The sequence below is a fragment of the Tursiops truncatus genome, chromosome 12, assembly GCF_011762595.2.
Source record: "Tursiops truncatus isolate mTurTru1 chromosome 12, mTurTru1.mat.Y, whole genome shotgun sequence".
Classification (NCBI taxonomy): Eukaryota; Metazoa; Chordata; class Mammalia; order Artiodactyla; family Delphinidae; genus Tursiops; species Tursiops truncatus.
In genome coordinates this window covers 85,489,999-85,498,709 of record NC_047045.1, presented here as the reverse complement: position 1 = coordinate 85,498,709, position 8,711 = coordinate 85,489,999, and the positions used below count along the sequence as shown (strand labels likewise).

The 8,711-nt window shown below is 36.1% G+C and overlaps 1 non-coding gene across 1 annotated transcript; it reads right to left on the bottom strand.

The window, feature by feature from the left end:
• Positions 1-1,038: 1,038 nt before the first annotated feature.
• LOC117307571 (U6 spliceosomal RNA) lies at positions 1,039-1,142 on the bottom strand. The gene has a single exon (XR_004521338.1). It is a non-coding gene; the product is annotated as a U6 spliceosomal RNA (small nuclear RNA).
• Positions 1,143-8,711: the final 7,569 nt, after the last annotated feature.

Sequence of the window (8,711 nt, the reverse complement as noted above, 5' to 3'; positions counted from 1 at the left end):
AGAAGCTGATTATTATTCACATGAAATACTTTTGTGTATCAATTGATATTATTACCTGGAATCAATGTGTTTGATTACAAAAAATTAGCACCTAATACATAAAATAAAAATTTTAATGTACACAGATATAAACCGTTTAAGGACAAATTTCTTCTCTGTGGGGATACCACGTATCCTTTTCCTCATGGATGCTGGCTCATGTATCTCTCAGTATGGCGCCATTGCAGCAGTTAAAATGTGTACTCACAGATGTGCCCAATAAGAGAGGTTGTCATCCACAGGCACTTTGTAAAGTCGGTTATGGAAACAATGGGGAGTAACTACTCTGGAACTTGGGAAGCAGCAGGTTTTGATTTTCAACTGAACTACTGTCTTCTTTTCTAGGGTTTTCTTTTCCTCTTCCTCCTGTGATTCAATTATGCTTTTCATCTGGGTTGCATGCAATGTGATTGTACCCTTCTAGATTATTGAGTTTTATGAGATGGAGTAAGTTTCATGGTGCCCTTTGGACCCCACACTGGATTTACGTTGCTTTCTTATTTGAGAACTGCTGCTGTATGACATTTCCATTCATTCCCTGGAATTGTAAGTCAGGCAAGCTCAGGTGCATGGGGCTGTGGATCACTGCTACCCTGTGTGCTAACAGATCGAAAAAGGCACAAGGGCTGTCTTTTACAAATGAAAATGAAATGCAGAATTCTTAGCTTATGAATGCTTTCCTAATACTTTTCTGATCAACAAAATTGGATTTTTCATGGGAAGTCATGGTTGTTTCCAAAAGTTTTTGGCAAATATTACCAAAGCAATTTAACAGTTTCCCATGAAACTTGAGAAAAGTGGATGATTCCCTTACTTTTCTCCAGTATCTTCAACATCAACTCCTGTCCTTTCGGGAAACAATGGGAACTAACTTATTAAAATAATGTTTTAAATTCTCATTTCTACTATTCTTTCTCTGAATCCACAAATACACGCATGCACATCCTGTGTGTGTGTGTGTGTAAGAATATGTATAGGTAAAAAAATAACAAAATGAACACCAAAATGTGAAATATTCCATAAATTTGGGTCATCCTTGAGCATAGGCCTTATTAATTTTCTCTGTGTGGCTACAATTTCAGTGGCCCACATCACATATTATGAAATAGTATCTTTCTGAAGGATACTTGATGGTCTTTAACTCTTTTACTATTATAAACTATAATTTAAATAAATCAATATTCATAGAATATGCTGCACGTTTAGAATATTATGAAGAGGATACATCTATTATAGAATCCTTGTGTTGCAGAGTGCCTGAAATGTATGTTTTGGTTGATATTGCCAAATTGTGTCCTCTAAAGTTTGTCCCAATTTAATCTCTCACCCATCCATTTATGGGAGTGTCCACTCTGTAATGATAAATATTCAGATAAGTTCGGGCATTTAAAAAATAAACTGGTGGCACTTATTTGAGATGCTATTGACTCTACATTTATTGGTGAATAAATATTGTTATGATATTATACAATCTACATACTTGAGTTTTTTAATATTTATTTCAACATCATTTTGGGGGTTTTAATAAATTTTCTAACTGGTTATTGCTGGTATTTAGAAAAATGATCATTGAAATATAATTGTAGAATTTGACACTTTTCTGCTGCCATCCGCTGCGTAAATGTTTATGTGTGAAACCTCATTGGATACTGTGACCTTCATTATTAAATGATGTGTCCCTTGATCTCATTTAACACATTCTCCCTGTGGAAAGTCTACTCAGCTTTCTTTTTGTGAACATTTTTCCTGGAGATTTTCTGCTCATTTTTTGGGGGGAGGACAGGGTTCAACTTTTTGTGTTTGACATATAATAAAATTGCATTTCTTAACTAAGTCTTTGAGTTACTTTATTTTGATAAATGGATTTATTCCGTATTTATTGATTGATATTGAATGGATATTTGGACTTAATTCTGAGATCCTGAATTTGTTGTGTTTTTTTATTACCTTATATTTAATTAGATTGTATATTTAATAAGATTCAACACACTCCACAAATGAACCCTGGTTTTCCGCATAAGGTCCTGGTGAATTAGAAACATTAATGCTAGCATTTGAAAAACTGATTCTCTACTTTCCTGCAGTAGTACCCATGCTATGTGTCTAGTAAGCTTGGAAATTCAAGAAGCAATAATTCAACCCCCTAAAATATGGGTAGCACCTGGCTTTGTCAAATAAGCCCTGCTTGCGTTTATTTGTTTTTAGTATTAGGTCCTTATCTATTACATTTAAAACTTGGGAAGAAAAAGAGGTCAGTTGAGTGGCTTGACTGTTCTTTCCACATCAAAGTATGTTACTAGGCCTACATTAAAAGTGGAAAATCACATTCTGAAATCCATTTCCAAGATTGTTAATTTTATATGCTGCTAATCACGCTGCAAACTCCAAAGGAACAATTATGAATAATGGCCAAATATTAGTTACTGAGACTAGAACAGAAATGAAAAAAAGTCTGTTTATTCCATCAGTAATTTGTGGTGCTTCTGGCAACTGATAGAAATTTCTTGTTATGAAACACTAATTAGTTTGTCAGCTAGTTTACTTTATGGACTGGCTAGATGTTCTTTTTTTTCTCATAAATATTTTATTACTTCGGTTAAGTAAATAAGGGTTCTTAAATAGCTTGTGTTTTGCTGTGTAGCTTATCTATGAATTTCAATGAACTTGGCATGGCTCTCTTGCTGGGAATCCATTTGTGAAAACCCCAGGCTGCACTTGGGAGATGGCTTATGGGTCTCCAAAGCCTCTTGTACCTCTGTTATCCCAAGTGCCTGCCAGTGAAGCTTGAAACCCCAGGAAGTCGGGCCTCCTGTGGAGGCAGCTGGAATGAGAGCCTACGATCTGATGGAACCACCCTGGAAACTGTGTGCAGAGGAAGCTTTCTCAATGTTCCAGGCATGGAAACAGACCTTGGGAAGAGCTCCTGTTGCCAAGGAGCCACATAGCTCATCATCCCTCGTTGTAGAGATATCAGCACATGCCCCATGCCCCATGCTGAGTCCCCTCAGTACTCGCTTTTGATTAATCTTCCCTTCTCTTATTTAAATTTGGTAATTGAATTTGAGAGAATTAAAATGGATTCTACAGATAAATATCACTACTGGAACAGAGTACGTGGAGGAAAAAGACCTCATGTTACTGAAAAGACACATTTGAGACAGGGCAAAAATGCTAGGCTTGACCGTGAAGAGCAAAACCTTCTTTTAGATTATTGTATCTGTAACTGGAAAAACAAGCATTTTGAAGTCTTATTTGTGTTTGTGTATGTATGTATGCATGTGTGTATGTATGTATGCATGTTTGTGTGTATGTGCATATGTATGTGTTACTTTTATTCATCCCATTCAGAGTGGCTTCATTTTCTCCCTCAATATTTCTTTTCTTTTGGAAAATTTACAACATTTACAGTGCTATGACAACTGTACCATCATTCCCTATAGCTCCAGCTTAAAAGGTACACAGGGTCAGTTCATTTGTAATTGAATCACCAGAGTGGTATTTTGTTGTTGTTGTTACATTAAATTTGCAATCGGAATAAAAACTCTGCATCTGGTTTTCACATACAACAGCTCTATTGAATGGCATGCACTTGAATTTTATGTAGCAAGGGTATTTGAACAGTTAATTTTCACGTGTATCTTCTGTTGAATGTTTTGTTTCAAGAAAGAGTGCTTAAAGCTTTGTGGACTTCAGTTTTTGATGTAACTGTAGCCTTCTTTATGGGAAACCATAGGCAACGTGGTAGGAGCAGGTTCCCCAGTGGGGTCTCTCGCCACCTGCAGATGGCTGCTTTATCATATTAAAGGCTTGGATGTAGGACTCTCGTGTTCTCAGATATATTGCATGGGCAGCATTTTCTAGAGCACTGTACAGTAGAAACTAGAAAAGGCAGTATATTTCCCTAATGTCTGTCTGGTTATATCACTTCTGTATTACTGTTGAAAGTTTCTTTTTTTATGATGTATGAAGCTCATAATATTTATAGATAAATTAGTCCAGTTATATTATTGTTGTGGTAATGCCTATTTTCATTTGGAAATATCAATAGTTAAGTACGCACATGAGGGAAGACTTCTGGTTTACTGCAGTGTTCAGTCCTAGTTTTTACTTTTATTCTTAAAACATTAGGATTTGATCTCAATTTTATGGACCTAAGCTCTGAGATTTGCAGAAGTGGACAGATAGTTTATATTTATATATTGCAAATTCTTACACAATTCAGCATTGATGTCATATTATATTTTATAAATGATAAAAGCTCTGTACAAAGGCGGAAAAACAGTGGGCTTGGATTGCCCTTTCCATTACTGAGCCATGTCATGCTGGTTTCTTCCCTTTCTCTGGATTTATTTCCTCATCCTAGAACAACGGCCTCTGAGTAGATGTCTTATCAGCTTCATTGTTAGTTATCTGCACCCTTCATTTTTGTGAATAGAGATCATCTCATTTTTTACATTAGACATCTAATAACAAATATGAAATTATAAAATACTAAAATACAGTTAACACCACAATGACATTAAATATATTTTAAAACTTCTTTCAAAATTCTAATAAAGGTGGCCCATAGGCAATAGGAATCCAATAACTGAGGTCGACCAACTTATAAGAGATCATTCCCAGTAAAAAAAAGTTGAACATGTGTATTAATACAACTGACCTATTTATATACACACATTTCTATTTTTATTGATGTATGTGAATACTTAAAGTGAAAAAATGTTCTACATTTGGAATGAAATTTTTGAAAAATGTCACTGTTTTTAACCGTAGCCAGTTGGAAAACTCACTCCTGTGAATAATTGTAAACCTTGCATATGTGTTTATCCTGAGACTTTTTTTTTTTTTTTTTTTGCGGTACGCGAGCCTCTCACTGCCGTGGCCTCTCCTGTTGTGGAGCACAGGCTCCGGACGCGCAGGCTCAGCGGCCATGGCTCACGGGCCCAGCGGCTCCGCGGCATGTGGCATCTTCCCAGACAGGGGCACGAACCTGTGTCCCCTGCATCGGCAGGCGGACTCTCAACCACTGCGCCACCAGGGAAGCCCTATCCTGAGACTATTTTTAGTTTCTCTCTCGTTATACCTTTGTTAAAATTTTGTAGGCAATTTTTTATTGAATTATAACAATGGTAGTGGCACTCTTCTGAGTTTATATTTTTGCTATGCATTTTCAAACATCTGGGCAGTGAGTCGCTATTTATTTTGTTTCCCACTGATTCTACATAAATATTCAATAAAGAATAATTTTATTTACCAGCTATGGTACTATTTATTCTACAGCAACATTTTTCTTTGGCTTTTACCTAATTTTCATCTTGTAAAAATCTGACTTCTGACGTTTTTTGGCACCTATTTTTTCATAATCATTTAGAAAAACCTGAAAATTCCTTTAAAATACCAAAACTGTAATCCAGAAGGAATGAATGAATTCCCAGGTGAACTGATCTCCTGTTGCCTCAACTTATTAAAAAAGACGGATTTTTAAATAAACATGAGAAATTGTTAAACAGTTGTTGCCTTCTACATATGCAATCGCTATATTGTTATTTAAGGATGCTATGTGCATCCACTCACGTTACTGCCATTGTTTAGGCCATGTGTATAAGACCTCCAAAATTTTCTTTGGAGACTGGAGCATAGGCTTCTGAATATTTTAAGTGGTAGTAAACTTTCGTCTTGCATGTGTATGTATGTGTGTGTGTGTGTTAACTCTTGTTATCCAGAGTAAAAAAGTGCTTGGTGCTCAACCTGTAAAATGCTATTTGGGATTGGAAATGAGATGTGCTTATAAAATAATGAACTTTATTTCATCTGTGTCTTGTAAACTGTTTCTTAAGTCAGGTCTCTGAGAAATGTAATACGACCTCTTTGAACAATAGCAGCTTCATTGTAACAAGTGCATAGCCTTTTGTAAGGAATGGTTTACATGGAGTTGTAAATGATAAAACGATTCAGGTTGGCTTAAATAAAAACAAAATCTGTTAGATTAAATGACCAAAGGGACTGTCTCCAGGCATGGCTTGACCCAGAGATTCCAATGTTACCTGCTCTTGTTTCTACCTCCTGGCCTACCTCAATTATATTGACTTTGGTTTCTGACTCTGTTTAAGCCCCCCAGACAAAAGTTCAAGTTGGACGAAATAGAGTTTGCTTCTTCCTGGCTGCTTTAAAAAAAGTCCCGAGATTTACTCTTTGAGGATCAAATTGGATTGATGGGGGGTAGAACTGCACTATTTGATACTCTCTGGTCCATGTATCTATCACTAAATCTACTGGACGAGAGGAGTTTGACGTTATTGGCTAGACCTGGACTACATTTTCCATCCCTAGGCTGGTGTTGGAGCCCTAATCCAGTGCCTGCAGTAGGCAAACAGGACTCTTACTTGGTCCCTCTAAGCACAATCACTGTTAACCTAATTAAGGAAAATAGATGTTGGCTTGGTTGGAACAAACGAATAGCCAGAAGGTGATGCATCTGAAGCCAAATGTTTGGACTTCTATTGCCAGAGAATGGCTTTCCAGTATTGTACAGTTAACTAATGATATAAAATTTTACATATGAAGGTCTGTAAGAAAAAGTTAGATTTAAAATTAGTTTTATTAAAAGTAATAAAGAAATACATGGATTCAAATTCATGCTTATATTAAATTTTATTATTTCCTCTCCATTCATCATACCCTGCAGAAAAAACTACAGGTAAGGGGCTGGCCTTATTATTATTATTTTTTTTTCAGGAAAACTGTACATACCTACTTAGGCACAGCTGAGTGTTTAGAGATTTTTCCCAGAATGATTTGAAAATTAATTAGTCTAATTTCACTAAATTATCATTAATTTAGTTAAAATCTGTAGATTATCCATATATTATCATGCATTTATCTTGAAGTTTTCACTCTTTTGGACTTTCTCTTATAATCAACTTGTTCTTGTCCTTTTATCTGATAAAAGATAGGTTAATACTCAGAAAGTTTTTCACTATTATATAAGTGACAATTCAGTGTCCATTTCCTTTTTCCATACAGTACATTTAGATTAATTCACAAAGCATCCCTTTTCTGAGGGATAGTAGCTACTCACTATTTCTCTCTTTCCATTATAAAGTAATATAATACTACTTATTTTCTAATTTCCTGTTTCGTCATTACATTCAACCCATTATCTCATGAAGGTGCTCTGAGAGGATAGAGAGAATGGAATAGTAGGGATAAAAGAGGAAAACTTGGCCTTGCTTACCAGCGAAGTTTTGGGAGGACTGATTGATGGAGTTTTGCATTATTGGTACTTGTGTTTTGCAGCACTGGTGCTGTTTTTTATGACCTAGACATACAACACTTACGCAAATTGAAAGTCAGTTTTAGAGGGAAAAGAAAAATAATAGAGAAAGGGATATACATTTTTAAATTGAATTGAAGACATGTCATTTGTTGCCTAATTTAGGATTCACAAAGATACTTAAAAAATTCCTGAAAATGCTCATATCCGATAGTCCTTGGTCTTCCAGTGTCTTGCCTCCAAACCTAGCAAGTCTTCATTGTTTATGCCTTAAATTTTCTTAGTGGTATCTTTGGTTGCAGCATTTGCCTCATTGCATCTGACTTATATAGTCATACATGTGCCCTGTTTGACTCTGAGCTCCATGACAGCAGGCATTCAGTATCACTGATTTTATATACCAAATTTCAGCTACTCAGGGTAGCCATTCAAAAGTGTACAGAATTTCTTATCAGTGTGCCATTTCCAGAATCACTGTTTTTCTATGCTTCCAGCCACCCACGTATCCTCCTGAAAAACAGTGAGTAAGTAAGATGCTTCCTAAATCAGTGGACAATTAAAGTCAAGTTACAAAGGGCATTATATGTAACATGAAGAGTTCTTTCACTTATTTTTCAAAGGAATTAACAACCATCTATAGTGTTTATAATGGTAAAAAATTAGAAACACACAAAAGCAGAGAGAAAGTTACTGCATACTTATCACACAGCTTCAAAACCTATCAACTCATGATTAACCTTGTTTTATCTACACAGAACAGCACACACACACATTTTCTCCATCTCTAAGATTATTTAAGGCAAAGGCAAAATGTAAATTTATTTCATCCATAAATATTTCAGTGTGTACCTCTAAAAAATAAGGATTCTGAAAGAATATATCAATACCATTATCTCACTAAAACAATGAAAGTAAATTTTAATATTAATAACAATCTAGTCTGCGTTCACTTGCCTCATAATTTTAAAATTTATTTTTGGAATTGGCATCAGAATAACATTCACACATTGACATTAGTGGATGTGATTCTTTGTGGCTTTTTTTCTTTTTTTTTTTAGTACGCAGGCCTGTCACTGTTGTGGCCTCTCCCATAGCGGAGCACAGGCTCCGGACACACAGGCTCAGCGGCCGTGGCTCACGGGCCCAGCCGCTCCGCGGCATGTGGGATCTTCCCGGACCGGGGCACGAACCCGTGTCCCCTGCATCGGCAGGCGGACTCTCAACCACTGCGCCACCAGGGAAGCCCTGGATGTGATTCTTAAGCCTCTTTTAATCTACATGTACACCTTAAAATTCTGTTAATCCAATCATTATTTATTTATTCATTCTTCATTAATTAGCTGGGACACTATCAGGAAAACATTCTCATCATATTTGGTTATGCTGAGGTAAAGCCCAC